Raw genomic sequence first — 17580 nt, forward strand, 5'->3', positions numbered from 1 at the left:
GAGAAGCAGTGTCTGTATTTTCTCTTATTGATTGCCTTTGGCCTTCCTGTCTGGAACCTTTTGAGAGATTACTGTGATGCTGAAATGCATTGTCTCTTTCTGTATATTAAAGCTGCCTAGGCTAAAAAAAAACCCAACCCACATCTAGCCTGTATCTGAAAGCCATGAATTGATAGATCCTTGCTCTAGCTCTCAAGTAACTGTGAATTACTCCAGGCTGTTACAGTTTCATTGTAGGGAGGTTCTTGCCTTGACTCAGACTTCTTTGCATCACAGTAAAATGCAATTAGGTGACATACTTATTGTGGCTTGGAAGCACTTACAATTTTACAATTCTCTCAGCCTTATGTTGTCAACTTTTGCTCAATAGCAGGCTTGTGGACTGTGTCACTGTGCCTGTGTTAGCATATATTATCACCATATGGTGTTTCAGTAGTGAATAGGAGACTTCTTTGAGTATGTAAAAGAGGATGAAATGAAAAAAAATATTACAGTAAGATAAAACTAACATGCTGCTTTACTGCTGAAAGTGAGCACTCTATCTAACTGCTGTTTCTATGGGAAATCAATAATGTGTTGGTCCAATGGGTATTACTGTCTTCCCCCACAGATTTAAAAAAGAAAACTTAAAAAAAAAAAAAAAAAAAAAAAAAAAAAAAAAAAAAAAAGACCTGTCCAGAAAAAGGGAGATTTTGAAGCAGTTATAAATACTTCTGCCAATGTTTGCAGTCTGATACTGATTCCTCCCTGCCCAAACAAAATATTTTGAGTCTTACAATGAATTCTTCACTTGGAAGGAAGTAGTTCCGTGTGCATGAGTACAGTAAGAGCAAGGACAGGTTGTGCATTTTGCATGGCATTATGTTCCTCACAGGCAGGATTGTTGCAATCATCTCACCTGATTGCCAGCATAAGCCAGGTCAGAGACTTTGCTGTCTTGCCATAAGTATCACCGTTGTTTCTCTCTGGGTTGACAAGAGGCTGAGTATCTTACCCTCTCTGAAGTGATTTGTAAGGTGTCAGTGGGAACCTATTCCTGTCCCAGGCAGCTCAGAACCATGAAGAATTGCCGTCTTCTATATCAGCAATCACTCCAGTCATCCTGGGGTCTCAGGCAATTTTGGTGCTGTCTTCCCAAACCATTAACTTGTGATCCCAGGAGAATTCAAGAAAGATGGGAGGGACAGTTCTCTTTCCATCCAGCAGAAAGCCAGGATGCATGTGCAGCTTCAAGCTGTGATTATCAAGAAGGAAAGAGAAGATGTTGAGGTTGATTACTGTGCTGGTTTGCAGAAAGATCAGCTGTGCATTACATGGGATATCTGTGTGGCTAAGGTCCTTTTACAGTCCTAAAAAGTGGTAGAAAAACAGTTATTCAGCTGGATTTTTTTGAGCACTGTGTAGTTCAGCAGGGAGATAGTACAGATACTGTTTTGAATTATATTTACTCTTTTTCTGGAAAGATTTTGACTGGAATCTGCATCAGCAGCTCATGTCCAAAGTGCAAGACAAGGGATCTGGCTGGGGAAAAGGGTTACCACAGAGATCACGGTGTTTTATGAGGCCCTAGTGACAGCTGCTACCGTGCTCGAGACAGCACGCTCTGCTTCCTGAGAAAAGCTGTGGGGATACCACACAGAGGATGAATTGTTAAGTGGTTCTTTCGGGTAAATGTAGATCACTGTTAGGTTTTGGAGATATCTGGAAGAGCCAGAGCCAGGACCCCAAAGCAGGACTGTTTAATCCTGGAAATCATCAGACTTTCTGGCAAGACTTGCCTTTGACAAGACTTGGCTTTGACTTTGTTAGTAATGTGGTCATTTCTAACTAATGGCAATAAAACTTCAGGGAACACCTGCTGTTTGGATATTGAACATATGTGTGCGTGCTCATGTAAAATCACAAATGCAGAAAGGTCTAGAAACTACAGTTTGTATTTGGCATCTTTCCTACAAATTGTATTTCAGATCAGCTTAAAGCCTTCCTGTAAATAAAATCATTTCAGAATCAAGCTCATTAATGGAGAGAAGGAGATAAGGTAAGGCACAAAGACCAAGAAGGAAAAAGGTGGCTTTTGTTTTGTGGGCTTTTTAAAGGCAAAGCATCCATTTGATGAACTCAATCATTTGTTGAATGTACTCAGTGATTTCTCAGGAGGACATATGGACAATCTCAGGAGACTGTCTGCATGATTGGAGCTGCATGGAGCCAAAAACAAAATGATGGGCTGATCGCTTAAAAAGTATAAATGGAGGGAACATCTGAGGATCTCTGGCTGTTTTCCTTATGAGGCAGTGCTGGATTATCCCCTATAATCAGTGCTTTCGCCAGCCCAGTTTCCAATAAATTAAATGTAAATATCTCATTGCTTTCTTTGGGTGATTATTCCAGACTGAAATGTATACAGCTGCTAAGAGCTATTTGACTTCAGCATTTCCTTTCTTAATTTAATCTCCTTGTTCTGAGTGACACTTCATATATGTGTCCATGCATATGTCCTCGTACCATATGGATGCATTCCATGTCTACACATACGGAGTGTGAGGCGGTTGAAATTCCCCAGTACAGACAGAGCTGTAATAAAAGGACTGACAGACTGGGTCTGTAATATGCCTGACCTGACAATTAAGCAAACTTATTACCATGTCAGCCTGCCAGATGGATCATCTACTCATGCTGTAACGTGTGTTGCTTCTTGAATATATTGGAGTGCAGTTTCCTATTTTATGTTTGTTGAGCTGAGAAAAGGAGAGGGAAGAGACAGTTTTATTTGAACTAAACCCACTTGTTTCAAGTGTATTTAATGATAACAATATGTGACAGATAAAATAAAATCCTAGGCCCTGGTCCATGTTTATTTTAATTTCAAGCAATGGGGAGAGATGGAAGAGATAAAATTACAGGCTAAAAATGTCTCTTAATGTAAAATAGCAGCTTGAGTCCTAAAGGGGCTTTCCTTGTTGCACCCTGCAGGGTTCTCAGATACATTTGTCAGAGTTTTGCTGGGTAGGAGTTTGGGGCTTTGACTATAAGAAAAGTCAGGTTGGACTGATCGGCATCAGCTTTGTCATTGTTTCCTTTTAACTTACTTAAGATAGGCTGTACTGAAAGAATGGGGAGGAAAGCAGTGCTCAGTCTGACACATCTATCACTAACATGGACTTTCTTTTAACCAAGTCCCACCCTGAACCTGAGGAGGAGGTAAGTTGTTCTCAGTCCTGTGTTGTGTCCCTGAGACTGCCAGACCTCTACCTGCTGTTGTGTAACCTTGGCTGAGCCATCTTCTGCCTCTGGGCTGCTCTTCTGTTAAATAGGGAAAACCCCCATTTCTCTTCCCACCTGCTCAGTGTGTGGTGTTTGGGTGAATGTCCAGTACCTGGTGCAGTGAGGGTGTGTAGGTGATGTACTATTTGTGACCTTTAGTATTTGCATCTGAACTGCTGGGGTTTTCTTCTCTTCACTCTTCTGTGACAGCAGCATGGGTGGATTGGGATAAAGTGTCCCTCTCCAAGTCTTAGGTGGAGCACAGCCTTGCAAGTTTGTGCAGCTGTTTCACCTTTCTATGTGGCTAAGTTGGCAGAGACAACAGCACCAAGGTGCTGTTCTCCATTTTTAAGCTGTTCTCTGCCTGAACAGCTTAAGAATTCCCTATCCATCCAAACCAGGTCCCTCATTCTGCTTGTACACCTCTGCTTGTACACCAGGAGCTGTAAGCCAACGACTCAAGGAAACTTGAAGGTGATCCTCTTGTTCTGCAAAGATGCTTGAACTGGCTTTGCAAGTGGAATGTTGTGCCCAACAGCTGGGAATTTTTCCTGCACACAAGTGCAGAATAGTAAGAGGGAGACAGTAGAGATTAGTGCTCAGAACTGTCACCTCCTTTGGAGATCCATTGTGTGGGGATGTACCAGTGCATCCAGCACTGGCTCCATCACATGCTTTTGACTCCATTAATTGCACTTGTATGTAGAAGACACTTTGCAATTTCACTGTTGGAAGCCTGTCCTCTAGGGAATTTTTAGTATCTTTTTTACCTGTCAAGTTTTCTTGAGGGTCTCAAATGCTGTCTGTTGTGAGGACTCAGCTTCATCTCTGGCTTGGCTCATTTGATGAAAGCATTTTGGTATCCTGGACTCAGATAAATGCTCTTGTTGTAGGATTTGTTGTCTGTAACTGAGCTTGGAGGGAAGTTGAATCTGGAGTGTATTCACTCATATATTCACTCATTTGTTCCCAACTCATATCATTATAGTATTGGTCAGCTGCTGGTGCTTTTTTAAAGACAGAAGTAGCAAAAGTCTGTTCTTTAGAAAAATAACATGCATGCATGAGAAACTGGAATTTCAACCTTTGCTTTTCAGTATCTTTTTCTCATATGTCAGGGTATATAGGCCTGAAATTAAGAACCTGACCTTGCCCACCCTGTGTCAGATGAGTGGTTACTCCAGCTCAGTGTTCTTTCCCATAAATACCAGAAAAAGAAGACAAGAGTGGTGCAAATTCATATCTACACTGCCCCAGAATATTTCCCTTTATCTAAGAATTTGCTAGTCACAGAGAACTGGCTTGACTTAAGTTATGTCTTCCTTAATATTCAGTCAGGGATTTTTCCTCCATCAGCTCATCCAATTGCTTTATGAGCTCATGTAAATCTCTGGAATTTAAAACATCCCATAGCAAAGAAGTTCAATGGAGGTGGGGCAGACCCACCTTACTCTTCATATTTTCCCTTTGCCTCCCACAAGGGTGGTTTCCTATTGCTTCTTCCTAGCACTGGAAGTGACAGAACAATCATTCCTCCTGTTTGTACCAGTCTGAGTCTGAGTCTCTTTTCAAGGCTCCAGAGATACTAAGTTAATTCAGAGGAATGTGAAAAATGTAGGTGCAGTATCTATTTGTTTCTGATCAGGTATTGCTATCTAACTGCAAACTGGTAAGCTTATATGCAAAAAAAATAAAAAAGTGGAAGTGGCTATTGGAACTGTGTTATTTTATTTTTTATTTGCTATTGACTTACTCTGAAACAATGGCTTAACTGTGGATTTTACTTACTAGAGGTGAAGTCTGTGATTCAGCTGTGGGACTTACAGAGTAACTTCCATAATGCCCTGCTTTTTCTGGTTTGTTTTTTTTTTTTTTTTTTTTTTTTTTGGTTGGGTTGGGTTTTTTTCCCCAGTCATCCCAGGATAAAACAATTTGACTAGATTTTGACCTCTTTGCCAAACTTTTTGTGTGATAGTTTCCAAAGACAGTATCCATGGGCATTTTGCTTGCAAATACAAAGTGAGAGGAGAGATACAGGATGACTGATTTGGGAGAGGTCTGATACAACCATGGTCCCTGGTACTTTGGAACAAGATGGAATCTGCTTTTCTCCCTTTCCTCACAGATCTCTGACATGCCCCTTTATTTTCAGTAAGATTTTTCATTTTTCTAGCATTAAGTTTTCCATCTGTAAAACAGAGGTGGTAATAATAACATATCCCACCTGGCTGTCTGACTTCAGAAAGGATTTTCAAATCTCCAGCTGAAAATTCTTCTGTAAGCACAAAAATATTACAGTTTTGCCAGCTTATGTAAAAAATTGTTTCTTGCTGTGAAAAATCAGCATGTCAAACACTTTTATTTTCTGTAAGGGAATGCAGCATCAAACTCTTCCAAACGTGTTAGGTAATGTTTTGCATTATAGATTATATACTGTTAATTTAATTTCAGGTTCTATGCAGAGAAGAAATTGTTGAGTGTACTTTAGTGATTTATACTATGATTTAATCAGTGTGTTAGTAGTCTGGCAGATCTTAATTTCCAGAAACATCTAAGAGTTCAATACATTAGAGATGAATAAGCTATATACATGCACATGTGTGATTTTATTGCTAAAGCTAAATTAAACCTTGAGCCCTTTTGGGCTGAATTAGCCAGCACTTCTCCAGCTCTTTTTCTGTCTTTCAAACCTCTTCTGTGCAAGCAGTATGATTCTAATGTGCTCTGCATTATTTTTCTGCTCTAGCATGAAGACCTGGAGAGACAGTGAAAGCTCTGTATAGAGTGTATTGTACAGTGAGGGAGGGAGCCCAACAAAGCTAATTATACAGACACTCCCACTCTATTACCCTTTAGAGAAATTGAGCCTAACATTCTGCTCTGAAGCTTGTTAAACTATTCTTTTTGGGTGCAAGGAGCTTATTGAGGGAATGAAATAGCTGCACTGTGTAATCAGAATGGGAATTGGAGCAGATCATTATATTTACTCATTTGATTAGCCATAAAATAGCTACTGAAGTCCCCATTTTAAATCTGCTTAGCAATTGTGCAGCAGGGCAAACTGGGTCTTTTAATTAGAAAAGAAAAGAGATTGCAGTATTTTTTTATAAGTAATAAATATATAAACACACACACATTGTGATCTTGTTTATGTAAATAACCTCTTCCCTGTGGGTGTTCTTGCCTCCTAATTGTTCAGGGTCTGTCTGCTTCCAGCTGCAAAGAAAAAGAGAATGACACATCTACTCTGGAAAGCACAATATCTGAGACTTAAAACCCAACTAGAGATTTAGATTACCCATTAGGGTAAAACTGCTGTAGGAGGGATAGGTAACCTCAGAAGAAGATGGCATGGAAAAGCAGAAGGCCACTGATTAGTGGAGAGACTTTAGGTCAGGTTGTGCAAAGGTCTGTCTGGAGCAGTTTAGGTAGGGTCAGTCCCACTGTAAGGGAGAGGACTGGGCTGAGCAGACTCCTGAGGTCCCATTCAACCTGTAAGATTTATTTAAGAGAGGTCATTCTGCATCAACAGGGGTTGCCTTGAGCGGGTCCCATTCCCGAGGGAGCTGGGGGGAGCTCAGGCAGGGGCAGTGCACAGCCCCCCAGACATCTGAGACCAGCAGGTCCTCAGCTGCCTCGCAGGCACTGCCTGCCTTTGTGCACAGCCACAGCCAGGGATGCCCTGCTGTCTCTCGAAGAAAATTCAGTGCCCAGCCGTGGCCATAAAGGCTTGGAAAGGAGCCATTACTGAAGGTTTCAGTTTCTGGCTTCCTTTGCTATCTGAGGAACTTGCAAATCAGAGAAAATGTTCCAAAGGCAGTGAGCTCTGTAGCCCCTGGTTTCTCTGTTCAGGATGGTAACTGTCTAATATTTCTTAAGTATCAAATATACTTTTCGGATATTTTTGAGCTGTGAAAACATTTCAGCTTTTTATTTATTTAGTTTGGTTTTAAGACAACTAAAGCTTGATTACAAAGAGTAGACTTGTATTTAAAATGCATTAGACTACGTGGAGAGCTGACCATTGGTAAACATATGTTATGGTGCTGTACTTCTGTGGGTGACTGAAAAGTGTTGTTCTTAATGACAATAACAAAATCATTCTTTTGATATTGCCTGTGGATGACAAGATCTTTGGGCAGCGGGAAGAGGCACAGTAGAGCATTACCATTACAATTTTAAGGGATGAAATAAGTATTTGGCCTAGTGACTCTTTTTTTTTTTTGTGGACATATTTTCCACTATTTCCTTTTTTATAATTTATTTAAATGAATAGTTCATGGGTTAGAACCCACTTGCAAATGCCCAGAAATCCTACAATGTTGGGAAATCATGTCCAGAGTGGCTCAGAGCAATCCCTCCCACAGATGTGCCCACAGATGTGCTGTGGGCACCTAAAAGACCCTTCCCTCAGGGGAAGAAATGCCAGCACTGGCTGTTCTGTATCTGCCAAGAGCGTTACTCTGGCATTGTTCCACAGTACTAAATTGTGTAAGCAGGACACTGGGCGGGCCAAAAAAAAAAAAAAAAGGCACCATTATTAGGCCCAAAATACCATTAGCTGTAACTTGCTGGCCAAGAGAACAAGCACCTAACTATAAAGAGGTTAGAAGTGTACTGTAAATTTTAGTGAATGCCTGATTCTCTTTTTAATGTGGCTGGGACACCTGCAGTGAGCTGGGGCTGTTCTGCATTGCCCTGCATCACTGCAACCACCTCAGAGCCCACCTGACTGTCAGGGGGAGCAGGAGTAAAGCGAGGTTGCATGATTGAATTTTCACTTGATTGTGGTAGAAGGGCTTTCTCTGAAGTTCTGCACACCTGTAGCTGCCATTGAAATTAATGGAACATTTGACGTTGATGCCAATTCTTCTCCTTTTCTTTCCATCCACCAGCCTGCTCATATTCTTTCTGTGCCACAGGGGTGGAGAGAGCCCTAGTCTAAGTCTCACCAGCACAATATATGCAGAAAAATTGGCCAAGTGAGGATCCTGGAGGAACATTTTTAATGTTATATCTCCTTTTGGATACATGCCTTTCCCAACCGAGTGGCTGCTCTGCAACCGGGGAAGCAGAGTTTGTGTTTAGAGCACGTCTGTGAATTGCAATTGTTGACTGGATCAAGCTGTCACCGTGTCACTTAAATGTTACAATCTCTCAAGCTGTCACGATGACTTTTAAATCGAAGCAAAGGTGATGGCTTCCTTCTCACATCAACAGCCGCGCCATTTCCAGAGCTGTGCGTTCTGGCGCTCTGCCGCCTGCCTTCTGCTAAGAGGACTTTTATCCCCCCAGCCTCTTTCCTGGGGTTGTTTCTGTCCTCACCTGCCTGGCTGGTGAGTGAGGGCACAGTTAGATCAGGACACACAGCCCCATGCTTTCAGTAAGCCGGGTGTTTCCAGCCAAGAACGTAACTTTCCATAGTAATTTGGTGTTATTTGCATAGGATTCTCTCTCTTCCAAGGAAAAGTGTACTCCTGTGATCTGATCTAAAAGGGCTCCTAAAGGAATTATTTAGCTGTTTCTCTGGAAGCATGTAATAAAATTCCCAGGAGAACTGGTGCTCTTCTGCATGGTGGAGGAGTGAGAAAGTATTTAGTGAGATTTCCCAAGAAATGAGCCTGAATGTGTCTTTTCCTTAGACATATCTGCTATTATTGCTCATTGCAGGGACATGCTGCAGTTTACAGAAGCAGTTTTGACTTTGCTGGGGTTCTGCCAATTCAGAAAGGGCTTTCTCTTCTGAAAACCTGATCTCACTTATGCTTGAGTCCAAACACTTGGGTACCTCCACTCAGTGAAGAAGTGCTGGGTTGGGCTGCTGAGATGGTCTCACATAGGTGGAAAGAGCTGCCCTCAGGAATGAACACACACAGAATGCTTTTAATCTGTGAAATGAAAGCAAGGACACAGCTATTTCTGTACATGTCCAGTTGTACATATTGGGAAGTCTCTCTGGATTTTTTCCAAAGACTGTGTGAACTGCATTTTGGCGTCAACAAAACAACAAGTCTGATGCATGTGTTCATGTGACAGGCAATGAGAATTCATTGCACTTCTGATGAATCCATCAAAAGTTGTTGCTGTCATGCTAATCTCTTAAGATGCTACTGTGACTGGAGCAATACCCACCATGAGCTTGATGGACCAAGGTTATGGTGTGCACTCCTGATCCAGTTGTGGCAATCAGTGCTTTCAGGTGAAGCATTTTAGCTGAGGACATGGTGACTTGCAGTAAGGGCAGGTGAAATGCCTAAGCTGCTGTGGAAGCTGAGCACTTAGATGCTGGTGGTTTTGCTGATAGTTGCTGAGATTTTGGGTAGAAGGAAAATGAAATCATATCTTGAATGCTATGGGAAATTTGGTCTTTGGCATCTGAGTAGGAAAATGTTTGGCATTCAGCATCCACAGGGAACTTGGTCCTCAATCAGGCAAAGAGCTAGAGGAGCTGAAGAGTATGACCTTCTGTCCATTTTAAGGCATGGTCACTGCCTTTTAGCCCACTGAGGCTAGCATTTTCCAAGGAATGTTCTTTCCCAGGCTAAGCTGGGAGGTGGGTAGGCTGGTTTTGCAGAGCTGGGTGAATGCAGGAAGCCCCAGAGCCCCATTTTAACCCTCCTGCAAAAGAAGCAGTTCACCTCCGCTTCTGGACTGATGACACTGCAGTTGAATTTCTTCCTAGCCTTTGGAATACCCAGTCTCAGGTCACCTCCAGTTTTGGCAGAGTAGGAGATGGTGTGGAAATGTTCCCCTCTGGCAGAGACAGGCAGTGACTGGATTCACCATTGCAGTCAGCTTTTGGTCCAAGCACTCCATTGATATAATTAATGCTGCGTAGGGGGGAGCAGCCACTTCTCTGAAGCCCTTTGCAGGAGCTTTGGAGTCTGCCCGTGCACTGTTTCTGTCTGTGTGTCCCTCTGCCATTCAGGGTTGGAGGAATGACTAGTGCTGACGACATCAGTTGTTGGCCTGTATTAATTATTTCCACGGGTTCTATTTACTTGCATGTTCCCTATGGGAATGTTGTGCATACAGATCACAGCAGCACTTAATTTTATTGCAGTGAGAGGTTGAGGCTGGGGAAGGGGAGGAGTGAGAGGAGAGAAAGGGTCGTGTATGCGTCAGCCCTGTCAGGCTTTTCCTTCTGTTTCATTTGTGCTGAGGTTTTTATTATCATTAAGCCGATTGTATCTGTGGCACAAAGGGCTGAGTTACCTCGGTAACCACACTAGCTGGGCTGGTAATCCATTTATAGCATCACTGCTCAGGTCTGATTAAATTAGCATGCTGATGACGTAAATGCTTGGCTCGGTGATGCTGATGAGGCTGCTCCTAATAGGAACTCTCGCCCTTACATTTATTCTCATTTATTTCATGAGACCCCTGCAGGAAATGTACAGAAATAAGGCTACAGATGATTGACTCTTGTTTTCAGAACAACTTGTGCTGCTAGCAACAGACAGCACTTGATCTGAATGCAGACGGCAGCCTGCGCATTTCGCCTTGTCTCTTCCCGCTGCAGAATTCCCCACACAGCCCTGCCGAGGCAGAGCCCTGCTCTCCAGCCCTGCTTGCCATCTGCCACAGCAGCAGCGGGAGCAGCTCCTCTGCCTGATGGGTTATTTCCAGACACTGCTACAAAAGAAATAAAAAAGGTAATAATAAAAGAAAAGGAACACCCTGGTTCATTACTCCCTCTTGTGAGATTCCTGCAAGCACAGACATCCTTTTACTCACTCCCAACAAGCCAGTTATTTATGTCTGAATTCTCAGTGTCGAACAATACTGTTCCGTGCTCACATGTGGATCAAATGCTTTCAGCATCTTCTGTCCAGCCCCTTGAGGGAAAACACTGACAACTGCATGATCACATCGCTGTCCCTGTTGTTTGATGAAATGGCTAGAACAAGAGGACTGAGAGTTGCTGAAACCCCTGGTTTCCCTTCTGAGCCCTGCCTCTGATTTAGTGGATAAGGAGTCTTTGGGCAAGCAGCTTCCTAGCAGGCTATTTGGTGCTCCCAGGACTTCAGGTTTTCATCTGTAAAAAGAGAATTTAAAAGGATGCTTTTTCTTTTTTTCTTTTCTGCAAGAAGCATGGGAGTGATTAAGAGTGTTTAAGTTCTGAAAGTACTTGGAGATTCTCAGGTGGAAACTCTGTGGTTCTGAACAATTTGCCATTTTAATTGTCAGATTTGATTTATCCAGTTGGCATAGAAGGATTTAAAAGGAATTTTTAAACAAAAGCAGTTTTGGGATGGAGGACTAAAAATGCAATAAATTTTAAGTAGCAATAAATAGTTTGGCATTTGCCCTGGAGTATGAGCAGATGTGGTTGCACAGAAACCACTGGACTACACCTGCTTTCAGTTGGATTTGGAGATGGAAATATGTTATTTGTGAAATAACGAGCATAGTTTTGAGACACAAATGCAAATATGTCAATACTGCCATTTTTGGGCCTGCAAGTTCTTACCTAGCATTCACAGGGCTTTTCCTATGACTGGGATAAAGGTCATTGGGTACATGGGAGCCCTCTGCCATGCCTTTCCCAGCTGTGGTTGCTCTCTTTGAGAAGTATCTGGCGCTTGAAGGAATCTGCAGCTTTACAAAGATGAGGGGCACTGAATTTGTCAGTGGCAGTGCTTTACCCGCCTGGCAGCCAGCTGAGTGGAGCATCCCCATGCTGCTGCATTTGCTCTGTGCTCCCCGTGCCATGATAGGGAGCAACTGAGCTGAGGATGCTCCCACTCATTCCTTGGACGGTGTGGGACACGTGTGCTCTGCCAGCACCACACTGAGAGCTCGGCTCTGCTCCCCAGCCTCCTGCCAGAGCAGGTGCACTCTATTAATGAATGTATTTCGAAGAGTTTGATTCTACCTCTGGCTCAGTTCAAAGCATCCTGCTGTCAAGAAGTCCTGCACCCATGGCCTACGATGCCTTACCCTGGGGCTTCCCTTTAAACTCAAACTTCTATGGTTAATTCCATTAATTTACTATTTTCAGTGTAAAAAATGTGAAAGTCAGCACCAGCAGCATGTTCAGGAGGGGCTGTGGGTACTCCTTAGCTGGACTCAGCTTCCTCCAGAAGTTACAGGCATGGGCAGCATTTTCCTGATTTATTTCCAGGATAACCTCCACTCCTGGTAGAATGAGCTGCTCCAAGGGATACAGACTCCTGGGCACCCACCAAGGGATACAGATTCCTGGGCACCCACCCAGCACATGAGGTGGTAGAAGCTCTCAGAGGAAATGTCCAACACTCAGCAAGAGGAACTCCAGACTGTACTGAGGCTTGGGAAGTCATCCCTTTCCTCCTCAGGTCCACAGCATCTCTGCTCAATAAGTAAATAATCAGCTCTCTTTTGATTGCCACCCTTTGGTTAATTAACCCATGTGCTGGGCCTGACAAGAGTGCGTGGAGTGGAGATTGCCATCTCTGTTCCAGCAGCATTCACAAACTGACTGGCAATATTTTGGCATCAAAAGCATTCCTATTCATTTAAGGGACATCACAAAAGCCTAGTTGAGGTCTGAGCCACTCTTTTTCAGCTTTTTCTTTTCCCAAAGATTTATCCAAAATAAGAATATTTTGGTCTGAAGGGTCTGCCCCTGATTTGGTTGGCTGAAAGAGAAGTTACTTGGGCTCTAACAAGCTCAAGTCAAACGAGGACCACAGGGCAGGAGGGGAAGTCCCACTGAAATTCCCCTCCCTTCCCCACAGGTTTCTGTGATTTTTGGCATGAGTGCATTGCCTTAAGAGTGCCTGGAAATTTTCATTATAGGTGAGCAAAATTTCAACTCATTTGTCTACCAAATTAAAGCGAGGCAGGAGATGAACTGTAATAAAATTCCTGTTTGTTGAAACAAACCCATTCTTGCTCATTTGGAGAAAAAGAAAAGCCTCTCATGTTTGCATGTATTTGGATTTTGATGTTGCTTGAGCCTGGTCCCTCTTTTTTCTGAAGTCCTTGGGATATTTGTATCATATTCCAGTGGGAGAGGAATCTGTTGGCAGAATTTGCTTTAACATTATAAGGATTTATTTTTTTAAGCAGGGTAGCAAGAATTGGGTTTTTTTAACTATTTTTATTCTTCCAAAGGAAGGTTTGCTGCTTATTATCTTACAAGCTTTTATCTGTTGCTGAGTCATGGAAGTGAGAAAATGTGTAGGCGTCTTAGCATAAGAGAGAGTAATACTGCCATTTACATTTACAGACAGTTATGCTTTCCAGAAATTTTTTTTTTGTGGGTTACAAAAGTGATTAATCTGCCGTTGAAGCTGTCAAAGGAGGTTTTCTGTTTAAGAATTTTTTGAAAGAGAGAAAAATCTGTTTCTACTTATAGGAAATAATAAGGTATAAATTGAAATTAAAAAAAACATACTGAAAGAACAGACAAGAAAATGTTCCCTTTCCTAATTATATTTTTCCCTTTTCTTTTTATGTATCTATCCATCTGTCTATCAGCCTATATATCTATTCTTCTGTCTCATGGAAAAGTCATGTGGACTTTGATACAAAGCTAAATATAGTAGAATTATGGCCAAGTTCAGTATTATCAATTCCAGCTGTTAAAAATATCATAGGATCAGTCTAAAATAATTTTTATTTTCACTTTAAAGAAAACTTATTTCAGTTTCTTTTTAGTTTTCCATCAGGCTATTTAGTTTTTTATGTTTTAAGTTTTGTCTGCACAGTTGAAAACTGCATTTTTTAAAAATGAAGTCCAGAGCCCTCAGTTAAATGTTTCTCTGCAGTAGTAGTAGGATAAACTATTTATTTTCTTTTCCTCTATCCTTTTTTGTAGTTTTTTTTCTTTTGCCTTAATTTTTTTTCTAATTGCTGTTAGGTTTTTCTATTATTTTGAAAAAAGGGAATTTATTACAGCTGAGACAAATCCTTTCCTCCTTAGGACATATTCTCAGTGGTGGGAACTGTAGTGCTGTTGGAAGGCTAAAGAGAGTTCACCAGTTGCAACCAAATTTGTGTAGACCATCGACATCAATGGCATGAGTAGCTGTGATTCTCTGTTGTACCCATTCCTGAGGACAAACTGGACATTAACTATTTTAGCCTGTAAGTTGAGTGGTTTAGTCCCTATCAAAGTAGGCAGTGATGTTTTCAAGTGATCTTCTTTCACAGTAGGGGTGGGAGTATAAAAACTTACTCTACTTTCAGCAGGGTTTATCCCATTATGAAGAGCATAATATGCCCAGCAAAATCTCTCTTTTGGGGGTTCCAGCTGGAAGCTGGAGCTGTCACAGGTAGCCTTGGGCAGAGAGAAGGAGTGTTCATCATCGTGCCTGAGGACTGCCTGTGGGGCAGAAGGATGTCCCTCCTTGTCCCACCTATCTGAAACCCTCAGCCCAACCCCAAATGGACTTTTGACAAGGGCATGTAAGGACAAAGGGGAATGGCTTTAAACTGAAAGAGAGCAGGTTTAGATGAAATGTAAGGAAGAAATTCTTCCCCAAGTATGGTGAGGCACTGGCACAGGTTGCCCGGAGAAGCTGTGGCTGCATCATCCCTGAAGTGTTCAAGCCCAGGTTGAATGGGGCTTTGGGCAACCTGGTGTAGTGGAAGGTACCCTGCCCATGGCAGAGGTTTGGAACTGGATGGATGTTCAGGTCCTGTCCAACCCAAACACTTCTATGACCATTTAATCAATGCCACATCTGCTCACTTGCCTTGGTTAGAAGTGTTGTTTTCAGCATCTCCCTTATCCCTGCTCTGGTTAAAGTCTCTGGTCTCCTCATCCCCCCATCCTCCTCACAGATGCCCTTTATCCCTCCCCAGCCATACTAGCTTCAACCATGATCCTTTAACCTTCAGCAGAAAATTATTTGTGCCATGTAAGAGGAATATTGATTTTTACATCACATGGCCATGAGGCATCAGAAATTACATTTTTTTCCCATAAGTGTGGCTTATCTCTAGCTTTTAGGAAAAAAATTAGCTCTGGGCCCTGTGAGATTTCCTGTTCAGGGTGAATGGGTTCTGCTTTTAGACCTTTTCACTGGAAAGCCACACGATGCAGCTGGACTTCTAAATTAAAGGGGGAAGGGAATTAACCTGGCTTAACCTAAGTTTTGACAATTCCATTGAGAGGCCAGTGACTCATTTAGAGAATTCATCGAGTCCACAAGGGTTAGAATGATACTTCTGAAAGCTTATAGAATGTCATTGCTTTGTGTTTCAGCAATTGGGTCCTGCAGTGAATTTTTGTGGCTTGTTATGGAAAAAAGATTTACTGATGACTTGTGATGCCAGGATGTTTTCTCTGTGCATAATTTTTTTCTTAAAATACAAATACATCATAAACCTCAAAAGAGAGAAAAAAAAAAGGATACATTGCAAACTAGAAATTAAATATGATTTAATCCCATGGTAAATTCAGACCTAGACCTGAATTCCCCTCACTCCCCTCAGTTCACGTCTGGAGCTCAATTTGACCTGTGACAAACAAGAATTAAAGCCACAAAACTCCATTTTGGATCCGAAATTCGTTGCAGTTTTTGGGCATGCACTGCTGAGTTTTGGAGAGCTTTGAGCCCTTATTAGAAACTTTGTTGAAGCCAAGCTCCCAGATTTAAAATTAATACTCCCCAGTCCCAAAGGTTTTTAGCATTTAGTACTCCTGCCCCAGAGCTAGAAAGTCACTGTTTCAAATTCTGGAGTTAAAAATGTCAAAATCAGTTAGACTGCAAGTCGCAGTAGCCATCAGTATGCATTTATACATCCACCACAAGAAAAGAAGTAAGGAGAGAGGGAGGGTATGTCTGTTTGTTTTGAATTACCATGCTTGGGTTCAATTCCTCATGCAGAAGGGTTCGTGGCTGGGTGCACAGATCACAGTGCACAGCTGGATGTGCTGCTGCTGGGACAGGCTGAGCTGAGTCCTTGGAGGTGTTGAGGTTTAGTCCAGTGCAGGCTGTATTTAATCTTGATTAGAAGTTTCATTTGCTTTCATTCAGGCTGCAGCAGGATGAATTGCCAAGATGGCCAGCGTGTTGAGTTTTAGCAAAGCTGGACAATTAGTGCCTGGGGAAGGTCAGATTGGTAGGGTTCATTACTGTTTGCATAGAAACCTCCAGTGTTCCCAGTGGGGAGACAAACCAGGTGAATTCAGAGGCAGTGGAAGGCCAAATCCAGATCTGCAGCAGGCAGGATGTTTGGAGTAAATCTGCTGGAGTCAATAGACACACTTGAGCTGGCACCACTGTCCCCGAGATGAGAATCTGGCTTGATATAAAGCACTTTTAAAAATGTAATTCAGGTACTGAGGGATATGGAAGAATATTTTAGTTGTAAGCTGTGACTGTGATAACCCAGTGAGCAAGCCATGGAGCAAATGTTTTGGGATATTATTTTGGTCCAAGAGCAGTGTAAGTGGGAAAAATTACAAATCATAACCTAATTGGGCTCATTAGGTCATTAGTGACGAAGTTTAGGAACTTCTTTTTTCTCTTCCTAAAGCTCACTGAGCAGAGTGGAGCATAGCAAAGGTGAAAGTCTGGTATTAAACTAGAATATAGTACTTAGCTGTATCACAAAAGGTTGACTTTTTTTGCAAACTGTATAACCTAGTCAGCAATATCAGTCATTGAAAACATAGCTCTTGCATTCTGATTAAGAATGAAGAGAAGGGAGTCATTGAAAACATAGCTCTTGCATTCTGGTTAAGAATGAAGAGAAGGGTTTTGTTTGTTCTTTCTTTTGTTGGTTTTTTATATTAAAGCTTACAATGGCTATTTGTGGTCTTGTTTCCTCAAGGCATATTTAGAAAAACTGGATTAATTTATAATGCCATTTGCAACAGAACGAAGCCTGGTGAGGCAATGGATTTTACATTCCTTTACACAGGCTTTTTAGAGTGATACTGTTGTGATTCTTAATTTTTATCAGTGTGTTATTTGAGTAAACATTTTATTTACCATACATTTAATATAATTATATGTTCTATGAGAAAAGGAAAATAGTGCAGAAACAGTGATTATTCTGAGTTAACTCTTGAATTTAAAAATAATCTCAACTTTCTGTATTGTTTCATACCCAAGTATTTCTGTGGTACAGATGGCTTTTTTGCTTGTGCTATAAATTAATGCTCTCTCTTTCACTCTTTCTGACTGGCTACAGTACTGCCCTGGTGTTTTGACTGGAAGTGCTGCAGGGGATTTCTGTGTATCTGGGTGTATGTATTTATATACCTGGAGACTAATTTTAAAAGCTACAGCAGGTGGAAGAAAACCTTTCCAATCAGATTTCTCAACATCGAGCTTGGAGTCTGTGATACTGTGGAAAGATTAAGGTATTTCG

At 41.8% G+C, this 17580-nt stretch overlaps 1 protein-coding gene across 19 annotated transcripts in view; it reads left to right on the forward strand.

Moving 5' to 3' along the window:
* LPP (LIM domain containing preferred translocation partner in lipoma) overlaps window positions 1-17580 on the forward strand; it is a 334843-nt gene that overhangs the window by 177844 nt on the left and 139419 nt on the right. The window lies entirely within an intron of this gene.

Source organism: Anomalospiza imberbis, chromosome 10 (assembly GCF_031753505.1).
Source record: "Anomalospiza imberbis isolate Cuckoo-Finch-1a 21T00152 chromosome 10, ASM3175350v1, whole genome shotgun sequence".
Taxonomy (NCBI): Eukaryota; Metazoa; Chordata; class Aves; order Passeriformes; family Viduidae; genus Anomalospiza; species Anomalospiza imberbis.